Source organism: Protopterus annectens, chromosome 14.part0 (assembly GCF_019279795.1).
Source record: "Protopterus annectens isolate FY-2018-M chromosome 14.part0, PAN1.0, whole genome shotgun sequence".
Lineage (NCBI taxonomy): Eukaryota > Metazoa > Chordata > Ceratodontiformes > Protopteridae > Protopterus > Protopterus annectens.
Window position 1 is genome coordinate 651,774,444 of NC_056748.1, and position 18,933 is coordinate 651,793,376.

The 18,933-nt window shown below is 47.8% G+C and overlaps 1 protein-coding gene across 1 annotated transcript in view; it reads right to left on the reverse strand.

Annotated features, from left to right (window-relative positions):
* The window catches only part of CCDC6 (coiled-coil domain containing 6), a 1,452,251-nt gene that overhangs the window by 480,980 nt on the left and 952,338 nt on the right, over positions 1–18,933 (reverse strand). The gene's annotated exons all lie outside the window — the stretch shown is intronic.

Below are 18,933 nucleotides of genomic sequence, written 5' to 3' on the forward strand. Positions count from 1 at the left end.
GGAAGCTATGAGGATAAAAAGTTATGTACTTACCATAACGATCCATCTGAGTAAAGACTTCATTTGTCAGCAACCTGTAGGTTCCAGATCCGATATCCAAGCTCCTCCCCCTTACCCATACTATACTGCAACCTCCTTCTAATCCTCAGATCGAGTTTGCCACCCGCTGCGTGACACACAACAACCTAAGATACCAAAAACCTGACCCGAACATATACACCAGGCTCGTCAGACTCAGGACATCGAGCTTAAAAGCAGAAATAAACCACCAAGGTCAGGGGGAAGGAGGGGGGGGGGGAGGTTGCTGACAAATGAAGTCTAACTACTCAGATAGAACGTTATGTTAAGTACATAACTTCTTTATCTGAGGTAGTTAACTTCATTTGATCATCAACCTGTGGGACATAGTCCCCAGCTACCCGTAATCTTGGGAGGCCCTTAAGGAAGGATATTCTGGAGCACTGCAGAGCCAAAAGAAGCCCTTCCTTTAGACACCCTATCAGCTTATAATGAGTAATAAAAGTGTGAGAGGAAGCCCAGGTAGCTGCTGGACAAATGTCATCCAGGGAAACTCTAGACCAGAATGCAGCAGAAGTAGCCAAAGAACGGGCAGAATGGGCATGAACCCCTTCTGGTTGTGGTAATCCAAGTTCTTTATAGGATTGTAAAAATACAAAGTGAAATCCATTTAGCGATAGTCACCTTCGAAATCGGTTTCCCTAAAAAGGATTTAGCAAAGGAGCTGATCAGATTTACGGAAAGGTTTGGACCTATGTAAGTAAAAACGTAACTGCCTGTGAACATCCAGCAAATGAAGTTTGTATTACCCTTTAATTTTGAAAATTAGGGAAAAATACAGGCAGATTAATAGACTGATTAATGTTTGACTCCAAAGCAACTTTAGGAAGAAAAGACAGGTTAGTCCTGAGAGACACCATATCCTTATGAAAAACTAGGTATGGGGCGGGGGGGTTATACACAGGTCTTGAAGCTCTGACACTCTCCTGGCTGAAATGATAGCTATCAGGAAGGCTGTCTTCCACAACAAGAATTTCAAGTCAACTGATGCTGCGGGCTCGAAAGGAGGCGCAACTAAGGCCTGAAGAACCAAGGTCAAATCCCACGGAGGGGAAAGGTGTTTGATAGGAGGTCTCAGTAGAAAAGTACCTTTGATAAAGGTCTTGCAAATTCTGGCAGCAGCTAGAGAACCTGAATTATTCCCCTACATGAAAATGGGATATAGCCGCCAGCTGGACTTTCACTGTGGAAGAGCTGGCCCCTTGCTGGAAAATATGAGACAAAAAGTCTAACACCGCTGGAACTGGAGCGGTAAAAGGATCCAAATTTCTCTGAGAAGCCCAAATGGAAAAATGTTTCCATTTACTACTGTACACTTTCCTGGTAGAGGACTTGTGTGCTGCTACCAGAATGGATTTAACTGAAGAGATACTGGGAGTCCTGGCAACTAATGGAACTGGAGCAACCAAGCTGTGAGCATGAGGCTGTCCAGATTCAGAGGAGGAATTCCTGAGGGATGACTAATGAGATCTGGAATGGGATCCAATATCCAGGGGCGGAGCTAGAAGATGAGACCATAGGCAAGGGAACCAAACTTGACGAGGCCAGAATGGGCCTGTGAGGATAACCCTGCTCCCCAACCGACGAGCTTTCTGTAACAATTCTGTCATGAGAGGAAGCGGGGGATACACATAAAGATGACCAGGTGGCCAAGCATGGACAAGAACATCTCTGTGGACTTCCTCCGTCGGGGGGAATCAGAGCAAAAAACTTGCTGCACTTCGCGTTGGATGGCGAGGCAAAGAGATTGCAGCAAGGCTGACCCCACTTGAGGAAGATATGTTCCACTACATAAGGGTTCAGAGACCACTCGTAAGGCGAAAGGATAGTCCTGCTCAATTTGTCTGCCAAAATGTTGGGCTGACCCGGGGATGTGCGTTGCTATCAGAAAACGACTGGAGATCGCCCATTCCCACACTCTCATGGCCTCTCGACAAAGTGGATAGGACCTGGTTCCCCCCTGTTTGTTGATGTACCAGACTACTGACTTATTGTCTGACTGGATTGCAATAGTTCCCAGAGGAAGAGAGGTATGAAGGGCGTGCAACGCTAAAAGGACTGCTCTCATCTCTAGAACATTGATATGCAAAACGGTCTTGCTTGGGGTCCACATGCCTTGGACAGTCTTGCCCGAGCAATGCCCCCCCCCACTCTAAGCGGGAGGCATCCATGGTCACCGTGGCTTGGGGCGGAGGCGTAACAAAGTGGCATCCTTCTCGTAGATCCTGGGATTGAAGCCACCACATGAGAGAAGCTTTGCACACTTTGTTAAGAGGAATCGGAAAGTCTAGAGAATGATATCATAGAGACCACTGAACTTGTAACGTCCACTGTACCACTCTCTTATGCAGACGTGCACAAGGAATCAGATATATGACTGCTGCCATGGACCCTAGGGCTCTCAGGACTAACTCCACTGGGGGTGCAGGAGTCTGGAGAAGCACCAAGACATGAAGGGCCAGGCTCCGAAGTCTGTCTGGGGTCAAAAATATCCTGGCCTGAAAAGAATCTATTCTTGCCCCTATGAAGTCTAGAATCTGAACAGATTGAAGAGAAGACTTCTTGAGGTTTATTGTAATACCCAGCCGATTCGACAACTGACGAAAGAAGTTTTTGGCTAGTACAAGTTGATGCCTGGTGGAGGCGGTGAGGAGCCAGTCATACAGGTACGGGAAGACCTGAATGCCCCGAAGACTCAGGTGGGCCGCTGCAACTGCCATGACCTTGGTAAACACCTGGGGGGCTGTGGTGAGACCGAAGGGTAGAACCCTGAACTGGTAGTGACTGGCTCCTAGCCGAAAGCGGAGGAACCTCCTGGATCGCCTGTCCATCAGGATATGGTAGTACGCCATCCTTGAGGTCTACCGAGCATATCCAGTCTTTCTCCTGCAAGAACAGCAGGATGGATTGCAATGTCACCATCCGGAACGTTTCCTTGGCAAATGACAGGTTTCATCATGGACAGGCTGAGGATCGGCCTCAAGTCCCCAGTCTTTTTTGGCACCAAAAAGAACCTGGAATAGATGCCGGATCCGGACTGGTCTGGGGGCACTGGCTGGATCGCTCTTTTTCCTAGCAGCTTTTCTATTTCCAAAGCTGCCGCCTCCCTTTGAGCAGGTGGGAAGTCCGGGAGGTGCCTTGTGGATAGGGGACTGTTTATGAAGGGAATAGAATAGCCTCTGGATATTATTCAAAGCACCCAGCGATCTGAAGTGATGGACTCCCGCTGGGCTAGGTGCCTCGAAAAACGCCCCCTGACTGCCCCAGAGAGGAGCAGTCAGGCAATCTCTCAGGGCTGCTGCGCGGGTCAGTCGGAGAAAGGTTCCTGTGACCCGAAGTTCTTCGGTCCCCCTCTGCCTCTAGGCTGGCATCCACCTTGTCCACCTCTGCCTCTAGGGGAGGAGGAGTCTGGAGCATTCCAGGACTGCTGAGACTTCTGGAACCACAGCTTCTTCTGCCCTCGCTGGTTCCTGGAGAAGGACCTCTGAGGGCTGGAGAAGTGGATTCAGACGGCCGACAGCATTTTCCCATCCTCCTCGCTCTGGACTAGTGTATCTTGGATGGTCTTCCCGAACAGGGTCGAACCGTTAAAAGGGGCATTCGCGAAGGATGCCTTGAAAGGTTCCGAAAAATTGCAAAGCTGGAGCCAGGCATGAAGCCTCATGGCAATACCGGACCCAGCCGCCCTAGCGGCTCCCTCGGTGGCATGAGAGAGTAAACGCATGGACGTATTTGAAACTGTGGCCATACGAGCCGAGAATGTCTGTTTATCCTCAGCCAAAATGGACTCGGGGGGGGGCAGGACTCCTCGCATACTCTTTCACAAGGTCACGCTGGAATCTAATTACATGGGCCATGTAATTCAGCACCCTTATAGCAAAGGTAGCTGAAGCAAACGTCCGCTTTCCAAGACGATCCATCGCCCTATACACCTTGTCTGGTGGATGGACCGAGGAAGTTTCCTGGGCCAGTTCCTTTTTGGTGGCCACTGCCACCACCATGGCATCCACTGGGGAACCCTTACTCCAAATGAGGTTGTTGGCAGGAGGGCTCAACACTTTATCTGGACCTTTGGGTATTGGCTCTACAGTGTCCGGTTCCTTCCAAGCTCTGGTGGTAATGAGGTCCACCAGACGGTCAGCCGGGGGGACACCCAAGAGGTAGATGGGCCTGCGAATGCCTCCAGAAATACCGACTCGTCCGAGGAAGGCTTCTGGGCGGACCAGCTCCCCCTCTGGCGAAGAATTTCCATTATGTCTCCGAAGGATATGTCTTCGGGGGGGGGGGGCGATCTGGGGGAACCTTCCCCTTCCTCCAACTCGGGGGAGTCCATATGCCTCCTCTTGCACTGGCCTTTGCGAGGGGCCTCCTCGGGGCGGGGGGGGCTCTCCAGGGAGAGCTGACAAACAGTCTCATATTCCTCAAGGGGAACCATCTGGGGTGTATCGGACACAGGCTGTCCCTGGGAGGACTGGATGATGGAAGACAAATTCAGCTGCAAGGGAGCAGGGGCGGACTCCGAGGAAAGAGTGAGGGGTCTCGATCCTCTAGAGAGTACCCTCTCCACAATGAAGGCCAGAGGGGAGCCGGCTTCCCTGAAACTAGTGGGGCGGGTAGCCGTGCCCTTCGGATCCGGCGAGGAGATCGGAGCCGAGGCCGGAACAGTCGGACCCAGAGGGATGGTATGCCCCGACCACAAAGGAGCTGACAACACACTCATCACCTCTGATCCGACGACCAGATCTCAGCTCTGAGAGCTCAGATCTGACAGGGAATCCAACAGACTCGAGGGCATGGCCGGTGCTGAGGTTGGAGGAACCATCGGCGCCGACCCCATGACTCCAGGGCTCCTCAGTTCCATGGACTGCAAAACCCGAGGGTGGATCGGAGAAGGCGCTATCGGGGCAAATGTCGGAGCCGAACTCCCCGCTCCAGCTGGGGGGGGGGGGCAGCAACACTCCCCATCTGCAATTGAGTTTGCAGGAAACTTCTCATCATCCGGTCCATGTCAGCTTCAGAGAAGCTCCTTGTGGATCTTGAGGACGCCACCGACACCGGCCGGGAGGGCCGATGCAAGGATGACCTCGAAGCGGGCCGAGCCTCCTCCTCTGGCTCCGGGGAGAATCGTGGAGAATGGAGCCAAGGGGAAGATGGCCTAGCAACTTTCTCTGGAGTAGAGATCACTTTAGCGGAGGGGGGGGGGTGGATCTGAGTCCGCTTGCCTCTTGCGACCTCTCTCCTTTTCTCTCTCTCTCTTTTTCTCTCTCTCTCTGCTTTTCCTTGTGTTTCTCCTTCCCGGCCTCTCTCTCGTCCTGTTTGGAAGTGGGAGTGGGAGTCCCTGACAGGGGAGGAGGGCCGGAAGCCTGAACAGTCACAGCCGTGGCTGAAGAAGATGATGCAGAAGAGGTGGCTGATTCTGCTGGCAAAAAACCCGCTAGAATCAGCTTGGTCCTGCGATCCCACAGGGCCCGGGGGTTGAATGCTGCATATATCTTACAGTCAGAGGTGAGATGTGGAACCCCTAGACAAACCAAGCACAGAGTGTAACCATCGTTCGGTGACAGCTTATGGCCACACTCTGTGCACTTATAGAACGTCGGCTTTTGAGCCTCCGACATACCTATCCTAACAAGGCTAACTAGCCAAGTACACACATGCCAAGGGCGGGAAGGGGAGGCCTACACTGGGTGAAAAGTTATAAAATTTTCCTTCTCTAATACTTTTTTTTTTTTTTTACGCAAAACCCGAGGTTAAAGTGGGAAAAAAGGATTAACTAATTATACACTCGCACACACCACACATATCGAAAGTTTGGTTAACAAACTCGCAATACCTGCCTGGAGCTCAAGAATCCCGTCTTGATGAAGCCGCAGCAAACGAGATCGGAGGATTGGAAGGAGGTTGCAGTGTAGTATGGGTAAGGGGGAGGAGCTTGGATCTCAGATCTTTAGCTTGGTAAGCTGACGGCTCGGATCCGTATTGGATTCGGAACCCACACGTTGATGACCAAATGAAGTTAACTACTTGAGATCAGTGACCTTTATCACTAGTGCTTTCTAAAGAGATTTTGGGATGAGAGAAGTTGGAAGAAAGGCGTAAAGGAGACCAGGAGGCCAACAGTGGATCAGAGTGGCCATGGGTGACTACCCTTCCCAGAGGAATCATGGTAAAGAAAGTTCAGTTGTGTCCCACTTACCACAACTGTAGATGTTGCAGTACTAATCAATGGGACTTCCTGCCATGCAGAAACCCATGACTGTCCCAATATCCAGTCTTAGCATCATCCCAAGCAGAAGGATGGTTTTATGATAGACATCTGGGTATAAGAAAGGCATCTGTCAGCACAATCTTCAGGTCTTTTTAAGCTAGGAAAAGCAGTCTGATGCTGGAGGACAGCACAATCTCCCAAACTATCTGGTCTTGGTAGTGAATGCAAAAAGGAAGAAACAAAGAGAGAAGGTTGGGATGAGTCAAAAGGACAATAAGAAGCAGAAGGATACAAGGTCCCTACATAGATGTGGGGTAGGAGGGAGGGAATATGTACTGCAGCACTAATCTACTCGAACCTCTACAATTATGGTAAATGGGACACAACTGTACTACTTTCTTTGTACTCAGTGTTGCAGTACTAATCCTTGGGAAGATTCCCAAAGCTGCTTTGAGGGTGCAGGAGATAAAGCAGTGTTTTTAGGAAATAATATTTTGTAGAATGGCAGAGGAGAACCCTACCCTGGAAGTGGATTCCTGAACCAAATTGTATTGTTTTGTGAAGGTGTGAACAGAACTCCAAATGGCTCTACTTGACAGAGGCACTGGAAACGAACGGCAGCATGATGCCAGGGCACTTCTATGGGCTAGGCTTGTAAAAGCTTCAGGGCCGTTGGTCTAGTACACACCTATGAAATGGCTGCCTCCTGCCTTTGGGACCGTTTGAGTGGGCACTCCTTTAAGGAAAGCAGTGGAAGTTGCCTCATGCCTGGTGGAGTGGGCACTAATGCTGCCAGGCAGAGGCTTTCCATGGTGTGTGCAAAAAAATCTGGCGCAGTCTGCAACCCATTTATAAATGGTTTGGTTTGAGATAGGCTTGACCTGTTTTCCCCTCTGTGAAGGATACCAACAACTGGTCTGCCCTGTCCTCAGTCTTTGCTCAGTGCAGGTAGTACCTGATCTGTCTGTGGACAATGACTGAGTAGAGGATTCTTTCAGTCTTGTTCTGTGGATTTCAGAAGAAAAGTAGTAGATGGATAGTCTGGTTAAGACTAAGCTCAGAAACCACCTTGGGCATAAATGGATAGTTCTGAGGGTTACCGTTTCTTTGAGGAAGTCACTGGAGAGCTCCATACGCATGAGAGCCTGCAGTTCACAAACTCTTCTAGCTGAACTGAAAACTATAAGAAAAGTGGTTTTCCAGGTGGGCATCTTGAGGAGTGCAGAAGCAGCTGGTTTAAAGGGTGGTAGGAATAGCTTTTCCAAAACAGTTCAAGTCCCACACAGTGATAGAGTCCTTCCTGGGAGGTCATAAATGTATCGCTCCTCTCAGAAAAAGGTTTTAAGTGCAGGTGAGAGAAAAACAGTGGAGGAATCTGCAACACAGCGGAAATGGCCAAAGCATGAACTTTTATGCTGCAGTAAGAAAGACCCTGTCCAAACAGGTGAGACAGGTAATGCAATACTGAATAAATGTCTGCTTGAGTTGGAGTAGTGTGTTGGCCATGACACCATATGGACAATCTTTTCCATTTCATCATGCATGATTTCCTTCTGTGTGGTTTTCTTGCCTCCTTGAGAACAGATAACACCTCCTAAGGGTAAGGCATTGAGTGGGTGTTAAGGCCCAATCCTCCAGGCATCAAGATCAAGAAATGTCAGGTTGGGGTGGAAAACTGACACCCTGATTTGGTTGAGAAGGTCTGTGTCCTTTGGGAGGATGCAAAAAGTACAGTTGTGTACACTTACCATAAATGTAGATATTCGAGTGTATTCACTGTTGCAGTCACCACACTTGGGTTATCTGCCTGCAGGTAGCCCTCAGTCGGCCCGAATACCAGAGTCTTAGGATTTCTGCGTCGGATGCTGTCGCTTCTTCCATGACGTCAGGTCGTCTGGGGTATAAAACAGGCAGCTGAACCATTACATCAGTTTTTCTTGCCCCAAATGTCAGGAGCCCCCAAATAGGAAGCTAGTATATGGTGGGGAACACCACCAGTAAAAAGTAAATACTAATGCCATTAGGAATGGCCATAGAGAGGAGAAGTAGAAAGAAAGAAAGCCAGGGGCTGGAGGGAGTGAAACCAGGACTGCAACAGTGAATACACTTGAACATCTACATTTATGGTAAGTGTACACAACTGCACTATGTTCTTCGCGTTTCACTGTTGCAGTCATCACACTTGGGTTGATTCCCAAAGCTGATGAAGGGTGGAGGCAGTCAAGAAGTGTTAGGGCTGGCTAGTAGGCCTTGCAAGACTGCTGTAGCAAATCCAGCTCTGGATTTAAAAAAGATTGTTAAGTGGTAATGCTTGGTGAAGGTGTGTACAGAACTCCAGGTTGCAGCTTCCAGAATGCCTCTGATAGGGACACCCTGAGAAATGCTGTAGAGGTGGAAGTAGCCCTAGTGGTATGTGGACTGATCCCCTGTGGGGTAGGTTTTCCATGGTGCTTCTAGCAGAAATGGATGCAGTGTGCTATCCATTTGGAAATAGTTTGCTTTGAAATGGCCTTACCTTCTGCCCCTGTAGCAAAGCTGACTAGCGGCTGGTCAGATTTTCTGAAAGGTTTAGTCCTGTCAAGTTGAACCCTGAGCTGTCTGTGCATGTTCAAGGAGTGCAAGATCCTTTCCCCTTTATTCTGAGGGTTAGGGAAGAAGGTTGGCAAATGGAAGGATTGGTTTAGAGCCACACACTGGACACCACCTTAGGCATAAAGGAGGCGTTAGTCCTGAGGGAAACCCTGTCAGCATGGAAAATAATGAAGGTTTCCACAGCCATTAGTGCCTGTAACTCAGCCACTCTTCTTGCTGAAGTTATGGCTAAAAGCAAGGCTGTTTTCCAAGAGAGGAATTTTAACTCTGCTGAAGCTCCAGGTTCAAAAGGGGGAAGTGTGAGCTTTTCCAGTACAAAGTTAAGGTCCCAGGCAGGGGTGGGAGCTCTTCTAGGGGGCCTTAAGTTGTTAGCCCCTCTCAGGAACTGTTTGCTGAGAGGGTGAGAAAATAGAGGTGGCTCAGTATTATAATGAGCTGAGATGGCAGAGGCATGAATTTTAATGGAGGAGAAGAATAGGCCTCTGTGGAGTAGCTCTGCTAGGTAATGCAGGATTAGGTAAGGAGGGCACTGCTGTGTCCCTCCCTTGAGACTGATTTCAAGAACAATATCTTTTCCACTTTTCAGCATAGGATTTCCTAGCACTAGGCCTTCTGGCTTCAAGAATGATGTCCAGCACTTGTTTGCTGAGGGTTGCTGGTTGTGTATTCAAGGGATAAGTCAGGCTGCAAGGTTTAGGGATTGCAATTGTGGATGCAAGATCTGTCCCTCCTGCTGGGACAGCAGGGTAGGAGTCTGGTGAAGGTGCCAGGGTGGCACTGTTGTCACACTGCGCAAGAGTGGGTACCAGTGCTGGCGTGTCCAGTCCGGGGCAATAAGAATTGCCCTTGGCCTGTCCTGTTTTATCTTGAGTAGTACTTTTGAGAGGAAGGGCAGATGGGGAAAAGCATAAATTGAGAGGTTTTCCTATTGGAAGGATAGGGTATCCACCTTCCAGGCCATGCTGTGAGGGTTCTTGGTACAGAATTTGCTCAACTGGTGGTTCTCTGGCGAGGCAAATAGGTCCACCTCCGGTGTCCCCCATCTCTGGATCAAAAGGTTGAAGGTGTTGGGCTCCAATTTCCACTCATGTGGGTCTAGGAGATTTCTGCTTAAATCGTCTGCAAGTCAATTTTGTTTGTCTAGCAGGAACTGAGCTTGTACATGCACTTGGTTGATCAAGGCTGTGTTCCACAGGGCCATGGCTAACCTGCAGAGTGGGTAAGAATGGGTGACCCCCTGCATGTTTATGTACCACATAATGGTGGTGTTGTCTGTTTTTATAAGCAGTTGTCCTGGAAGGATTAAGTCTTTGAAGGCTGTCAGAGCATTCTGTACAGCTAGCATCTCTTTTTGATTGATTTGCAGGAGAATCTGGGCTGGGCTCCAGTTGCCCTGAATGCATTTGCCTGCCATGTGAGCCCCTAATGCATAGTCTGATGCATCTGTTGTCAGGGTTTGGGCGGCGAGGGGTTGAGTGAAAAGCAGTCCCTTGTTGTGGTTGCATGCTTCTGCCCACCAACGGAACTCGACCCTTAGACAAGGTAAGACTGGAATGACTGTTTCCAGGTCCTGAGAATGCTGGCACCAAAGACTTTTTAAGTACCATTGAAGTTTCCTCACATGTAGTTTTGCATATGGAATTAGAAGAATACATTAGACCATGAACCCTAGGGCTTGCAGTACTTTTCTTGCAGACAGCTAGGTTCTGGTGGCCATTTGTTTGAAGTAGTTTGTCAGATAGACCTGTTTTTCTGAAGTGAGAAATGCCATTTGGGAAGTTGTGTCCAAGCTTGCTCCCAGGAATACAATCTTTTGACTGGGCACCAGTTGTGATTTATTTTCGTTGATGGTGTACCCCAATGAAGTGAGAAGGTTTTTTACAAATGCCAGGTGCTGAAGTAACAATTCCTGACTGACTGCCTGAAGCAGGCAGTCATCCAAGTATGGGAAAATTTGGATATTTCTCTGCCTGCAGTATGCAATGGCTGGAGCCAGGCACTTTGTGAATACTCTGGGCACAGTAGATAAGCTAAAGGGAAGTGCAGAAAAATTGCATAGAGCCTGCCCTGAAGTGTAGATATTTTCTGCATTACTCCCTTATGGGGATGTGCAGATAAGCCTCTTTGAAGTCTAGAGTGACTAACCAGGCATCCTTGGCTAGCATAGGGAGAAGCTGTTGCAGGATAATCATCTTGAATTTTGGGACCACCAGAAAGGTGTTGAGAGTTGACAGATCCATGAATGGGCACCAAAAGCCCTATTTTCTGCGCACCACGAAAAGTCTGGAGTAGAAACCCTGCCCCCTTTGTTCTACTGTAACAGGTTGAATAGCTGTGATATTGAGCAGGGAAAGTACTTGCTTTTGAGCCTCTGCCCACTGGTTTGGAGGAAGGTCTGGAAACACGCTTGGGGTTGGCAGTATATGGAAGTAGAATCTGTACCCTTGGGATACAATGTTTAGGACCCATCTGTCCTGAGTAACAGACATTCAGTTTTTTGCATGAAGGGCAGGTTTTCCTCCTAGGGGCACAAGTAATTGAGCAGGGCTGGGAAGGATAATTGATAAGTCATTGTGAACTTTTTCCATAAGGGGGCGGCTTACCAATCCCTGTTTTTGAGGTGGGAGCACTCCATTGTTTACATCTCTGCATACCCTGAGACTGTGGTCTGCGTGGCCTGTTTCCCCTGGGTTTGGTCTGAGCAGGCCTGGAAGGGGCTGGAAAGGACCAGTTTTTAGAAGGCCATTGCCTACTGAATCTAGGTGGTTGCACTTGTAAGAATTCTTCAACAGTTTGCAAAGATTTAGCTTTTTCTTCCATCTTTTTAAGAACCTCTTCTGCTTTGGTGCCAAATTAACAGTCCTTATTTAAAGGAGCGTCTAGTAATTTGAATTTGGCATGATCTGGCAAGGATTGCTCCTTTAGCCAAGCATGCCCTCTCAGTACAGACCCAGTGACTGCAGCCCTGCAAGATGCTTCTAGGGCATCAAAGTCACACTGCAAGGTATGCTTACTAACTTGGTTTGCAGAATGCATTAACTCTTGTAAATCTTTATTTTCTTCACAATCTGGAAGTAACACCATTCTTTGTTAAATTAATTCCATTGTATGCTGCTGGTACTTCAACATGTGAAACTGGCAATTCAAAGCCTTGATGGCAAGAGTTGCAGAGGTATATACTTTCTTACCCCATCTGTCTAAAGCTCTGGAATCCCTGTCTGAAGGGGTAGGATTTTTGGCTGTAGTAGCCTTAATATCTTTAGGTCCCTGGGAAATGGTCTCTGGATCCGCAGTAAGATTCTTGAAGAGAAATTTGTGGGAATCAGGTACTCTGTAGTACCTGTCAGGTTTCCTAGGGGCCGGGGGTAAAGTATCTGGAGTAAGACTGGATTCCATAAAAACATCATCTACAACATCTAGGACAGGGGGTATAGCTAGAGGCCTGTGCTGAGACAACTCTAAAAATTCTCTGAGTCTCTTTTTGGACTGAGGGTAGTCCTGGCATTCCCAGCAGAAATGCTCTCAAAGTATGCAAGGTTTCACCAAAAGAAAAATCCTCTGGAGGGGAGGCAGAGGGGATGGATTCCTCTGCATATGAATCCTCATAAGTTGATAAGGGCATGTCCTGATAATCCGAAGGGTCAGAGTCATCAGACTCCTGGTCTGTAGAATCAGAATGAAACTCAATTTTTTGTCTCTTAGCAGCGGAAGGCTGGCTTCCTCTAATTAGGGTAATAAGGTCTTCAGCCATTCTAAGCATTTTTTTTGTGGCATGGGAGCTTGAGCATGCGCTTTGGTCGGTTTCCTAGGCGTAGTGCGTACTCTGGACCTCAGAAACTCAGTTGTTTTAGTTAAAAACAAAGTCACTGGTTTAATTCGAACATCGGTAGGTCGGAGTACACCTTCAGAAGCCGGTGCCTGCACAGCAGCTCCAGACCCATCCAAGATAGAGACATCCACAGGTTCCATAGTCAAAGAAGCATCTCGCGGCATACCGGACTTTGAATGGGTCTCAGCAGAGGCCTGCGAATCTGTAGAAGCAGGCATCAGGTGCTGCAAAGGCGCCTCAATGAGTACCGGCAGACAGGCAACTAGCTTAATGGAAGCGGCATCGGCAGTTTTGGACCTATGCGGCCTGTCTCTGCTTTTATCTTTACGTTTTTTCGGAAGATCGGTAGTCAGGTGGCTTATAGAAGCCATTTCGGAATACAGAGAATGAGAGCGAAAGAATTTAGTGACAAAGACAGCCCGACGACGAATGGTTCGGGCATTAAACAAGGCACAAAACCTACAGCGAGGTAAGTCGTGGTCCGGGCCTAAACAAGTGAAGCAGTAAGGATGAAAATCTCTGTGAGGCATTTGCTTTCCACAGGCAAGACAATTGTTAACTTTTTCTGACATCTGTTAGAACAAGAAAAAAGGATCCCCAACGGGGTACTTAGCTTTAGAAGACTTCAGGATTCAAAAACGAATGATGTGCGTGAACTGAAACCAAACCAAAAGCAATAAATCCTCGCACAGGAGAAGTAGCCAAATGAGGGCATGAAACTCTTTTGTAGTCCACCTTCTAAATCCAGAGAGCACACAGGCAGGAGAGAGTAGAAGCTTCCATGTGGCTACTTCTCCTGTGCGAGGACTTAAGACTTCAGGATTACAAACTCAAAAACTAAAATTTCAGGTAGCGGCCGACCAGCACTTGTGAACTGCTTATGCTTCGGGCTCTTCCTCGGCAAGAAAGACTGATGTAATGGCGTCGGCTGCCTGTTTTATATCCCTGACAACCTGACGTCATGGAAGAAGCGACAGCATCCAATGCAGAAATCCTAAGACTCTGGTATTCGGGCCGACTGAGGGCTACCTGCAGGCAGATAAGTATGATGACTGTAACAGTGAAACAAGAAGAACATCCTTCACTCGAGGGTGGTGAGTAGACAGAACCAATCAAAAGGCTTCGGTATACTGGCCGGATGTTGGGTCGCCCTTGGCAAGGGATCCCTATTGTAAGGATAGTGCAACAGTGAAATGGAAGGACATCATATAGAAACATCTGTTCTCTGTGTTGGGTATGCTCTGACAGCACCCAAGCTCTGAGACTGATATGGTTGTTGGTCATCTTGATTACCTTGGTCTTTTCCCCCGGGAAGCCCTCCCCTTACCTTGTACCAACTCTGAGATCACACTACAGTGAGGAAAAGGCAAATTTTCACTGTACCGTGATCTCAGAAAAAGTACAGTTTTGTACCTACAATAAATGTAGATGTTCAAGGGCTATTACAGCTGCAGTAATTACATATGGGTTTTCAGCCGGCAGGCGGTCCCTCGGTCGGCCGAATTCCAAAGTCTTGGTCCGGCGTCGGTTGTTGTCGCGTACTCTTCTGACGTCAGGAAGGCTAGAGTATAAAAGACACAGCCGACGCCATCTTCTTCAGTCTTTCTTGCCCCAGATGTCAGGTGCCCCCAAAAGGAAGGCAATACATAAATTAGTGTAATACACAAAAGTAAGCAAATAAAACATAGCAGGATAACCCAGTCAGCAGGTATGAATAGTTATTCAAACCCCAAGGTCTTACCAAGTGGGGAAGGAGGGTGGGAAACCTGTACTGCAGCTGTAATAGCCCTCGAACATCTACATTTATGGTAGGTACAAAACTGTACTATGTTCATCGTGCATTACAGCTGCAGTAATTGCATATGGGTAGAATCCCAAAGCTATGTATAGGGTGGTAGGTACTATACGGAACTGGGTTGAGCTAGAATGCCCTGCAAAACTGCAGTAGCAAAGCCTGCTCTTGTTCTGGAGTATAAAGGCAGATGGTAGTGCTTTGTGAAGGTATGTACAGAACTCCAAGTGGCTGCCTCCAAGATATCTTTAGTAGGCACTCCTCTGAGGAAGGCTGTAGAGGTGGCTGTGGCCCTAGTGGAGTGTGATCTGATACCAGTAGGTACGAGCTTTCCATGATAGGAGTAACAGAAGCGTATACAGTGACCAATCCACTTGGAAATGGTCTGTTTAGTTACAGGTTTCCCTTGACCCCCCACAGCATAGGAAACTAGGAGTTGATCTGATTTTCTGAAGGGTTTGGTTCTGTCCAAGTAGTAACGTAGCTGCCTATGGATGTCTAAAGAATGAAGCAGCCTCTCCCCTTTGTTTTGAGGATTAGGGTAGAAGGTAGGAAGGTGTATGGCCTGGTTTAGGGCTACCCTAGATACCACTTTAGGCATAAAAGAAGGGTTAGTACGCAGGGAAACCCTGTCCTGATGGAATATGAGGAATGGCTGCACCGCCATGAGGGCCTGTAACTCAGATACCCTACGAGCTGAAGTGATGGCCAGGAGAAAAGCTGTTTTCCAGGACAAATATTGTAATTCTGCTGAAGCAGCTGGTTCAAAGGGAGGCAATGTCAATTTTTCCAGTACATAGTTAAGGTCCCAAGCTGGCACTGGTTGTTTCCTTGGAGGCCTTATGTTCTTAGCCCCTCTGAGGAACTGTCGCAGGAGTGGGTGTGAGAATAAAGGAGGATCCATATTGAATTCTGCAGAGATTGCTGAGGCATGTATCTTGATTGAGGAAAATGAAAGTCCCTTGCTCAAAAGTTTAGCTAGGTACTGTAAGATCTGAGGCAGGTTTAATTTTCTAGGATCCTGCTCTCGTTCTTCATTCCAACAGCAAAACCGCTTCCATTTTGCGGAGTACGCTTTTCTTGTAGATGGTCTTCTGGCCTCCAAAATGACATCCTGCACTTCTTTGGAGAGTAGTGTCTGATGTGAAGTTAAGGAATTTTCCATGCAGCTAGGCTGAGAGTTTTCAGCTGACTGTGTAGGGTTTTGAAATTGTTCTGCTTCAGCAGTAGAGGTGTTAGAGGCAGGGGCCACGGAGGAGTGTGTGTTAGGCTCCTCAATAGTGGATACCAATGTTGTCTCGGCCAGTCTGGAGCAATCAGTATCATCCTCGGCTTGTCTGTTCTTACTTTCAAAAGCACCTTGGGCAGCAGAGGTAGTGGTGGGAATGCATAAACTGACCAAGTTGTCCATGTGAATGAAAGGGCCCACTTTCCAAGCCTTTGGGTGGAAGGTCCTTGAGCAAAACTTTTTAATTGATGATTTTGTGGGAGGCAAAAAGGTCTATGTCTGGCCTTCCCCACGCTTGAACAATCTCCATGAATACGTGTGGATGTAGCTTCCATTCGTGAGGGTCTGTCATATGCCTGCTCAGAGTGTCTGCCAGTGTGTTTTCCATTCCTGGCAGGTACTGAGCCTGAAGTTCCATTTGTCTTTCCAGGGCTAGATTCCAAAGAGTCATGGTTAGTCTGCACAAGGGGTATGAATGAGTTCCTCCTTGTTTGTTTATGTACCACATTACTGTGGTGTTGTCTGTTCTTATGAGCAGTTGTCCTGGATGCAGGAATTCTCTGAACGCTGAAATTGCATTTATCACTGCCAGCATTTCTTTTTGATTGATGTGAAGGTGCTTTTCTGTTTGGGGCCATCTGCCCTGAATGCACCTGTCCTTCATGTGCGCTCCCAGGCGTAATCTGAGGCGTCTGTGGTTATGACTTGTGTAGCTTGAGGCTTGCAGAATGGGAGGCCTTTGTTTACTTGGCATGCTTGGGCCCACCATATGAACTCCTTTTGAAGACAGGGAATTATTGGAATCTCCACTTCTAAACTGTGACTGTGTTGAGACCATAGATTTTTTAGGTACCATTGAAGTTTCCTCATGTGCAGCTTTGCACATGGGATTAGAAGAATGCAAGATGCCATGAATCCCAGAGCCTGCAGGATTTTCCTTGCAGTAAGCCTGGTACTTTTTGCAAGCATTTTGAAGTAATGAGATAGTTGCCCTTGTTTTTCTATTGTAAGGTAAGCCATCTGGGTGTTTGTGTCCAAGTTGGCACCCAGGAAGGTTATTTTCTGAGAGGGTGTTAGCTTTGATTTCTCCTTGTTGATGGTGTATCCCAGAGAAAGCAGTAAACGTGTCACATATGCCAGATGTTTCAGTAGTACGTGTTTGCTGTCCGCTTGGATCAGGCAGTCGTCCAGATAAGGGTAAATTTGTATCCCTTGAAGTCTGCAGTATGCAATCACTGATGCCAGGCACTTGGTGAATACTCTGGGCGCAGTAGATAAGCCAAAGGGCAATGCAGAGAATTGGTAGTGGTTTGAACCTGCAAGAAATCTGAGGTATCTTCTGCAACTTTGTCTGATTGGGACATGCAGGTATGCCTCCTTGAGGTCCAATGTTACCAGCCAAAACCCCTTGCCCAGCATGGGAAGGAGTTGCTGTAATGTGAGCATCTTGAATTTTGGTACGAGAAGAAATGTGTTGAGAATGGATAAGTCCAGAATGGGTCTCCAGTCGCTTCCTTTTCTTGGCACCAGAAAAAGCCTTGAATAAAAACCTTGTGCTTGTTGGTGCGTAGGTACCTTTGTATAGCCCTCATGTTTAGGAGCTTTGATTTGTAGTTGTGCCTCTACCCTTTGATTTTGTGGTAGGTTTGGCATGCCTCTCATTTTGGAAGAGTGTGAAAATGAAATTTGTAGCCTCTGTTTATTATGTCCAGAATCCATTTGTCTGTTGTGACAATATGCCAATTGTTTGCAAATAGTGCCAGTTTTCCTCCCAAAGGTGCTGCCAGTTGAATTTTGCTTGGCATGGAAATGAGGGAGTCATTGAGTCTGTTTTCTGTACTGCTGTGCACTGTCGTCACCACCTCTTGGTGTTGGTGATTGCCATTGTCTGCCTCTGTAGGACCCTTGGGGTTGTCCTCTGCCCCTTCCGCGTCTGTATCTGCCTCTTTGGGCCTTGTCAGTGGCTGGAAATGACCAGTTTTTTGACGGCCAATTCCTGCTGAACCTTGGTGGCTGAACCTGTAAGAAAGCTTTGACAGTTTGCATAGATTTTGCTTTTTCTTCCATTTTACGTAAAATATCCTCAGCATTAGCACCAAAAAGAACATCCTGATGTAACGGTGCATCCAGAATTTTTGCTTTCACCTGGTCTGGAAGATTTTGTTCCCTTAGCCATGCATGTCTGCGAATGACTGCTCCGGTGGCGGCCGATCTGCTGGAGGCCTCTAGGGCATCATAACCATATTGTAAGGAGTGCTTGCCCACTTGTTCAGCACTATGCATCATATCCTGCAACTCTTTTAAATCTGGTTGTTCAGGCTGTGACATTTTGGTTTTTAATTGTGATAACAGAAATTGCTGATATTTAATCATATGAAACTGGCAGTTTAAGGCCCTCATGGCAAGGGTGGCCGAGGTGTAAACCTTCTTACCCCACCTTTCTAGAGATCTAGATTCCCTTTCCGCAGGTAGTGGATTCTTGGCCGTGGAAGCCTTAATTCCTTTAGGGCCTTGAGAAATAGTTTCAGGGTCTGCATTATGGCCTGTATAGAGGAACTGATGAGAATTAGGAACTCTGTAATACCTATCCGGCTTAACTGGTGCAGGAGGCAGAGAGTCAGGATTAAGACAGGCCTCCGAGTATACATCATCCAAAACAGGGGGAATAGCCAAAGGTCTATGCTGAGGTAACCAGAGGAATTCCCTAAGCCTTTTCTTGGAGTCTGAAAAGTCTTGGCCTTCCCAATGGAAGTGCTCTCTCAAGGAGTGTAAAGTTTCCCCAAAGGAAAAATCCTCAGGGGGGGATACAGAAGGAATAGACTGCTCTGCATCCGAATCCTCGAAGGGTGAATAAGAGTGTTCTTCAGCATCAGAATGTTCTGATAAAATGGATTCTTGGTCAGAAGGAGGAGAATCCTCCTCTACTCTGGGTCTCTTGTCCGGAGGGGCCTGGGAGCCTCTGATAAGAGTGATCAGGTCTTCAGCCATTTTAAGCATGTGCTTCTTAGGCGTAGGCCCAGGTCTTGGGCCTTGTGAGGCAGGCCTAGAAAGTTGCTTGGCTGATTTGGCTTTAGTAAAAGCCTTGATGGAGAAAGAAGATGAAGGCCTAAATACACCATGGGTGGATGTAGATCTATCCACATTGGTGGGTTCGACATGAGCAGGGGCTTCGGTTGTAGTTTGGGAAAGGGCCGAAGAACCAGCGG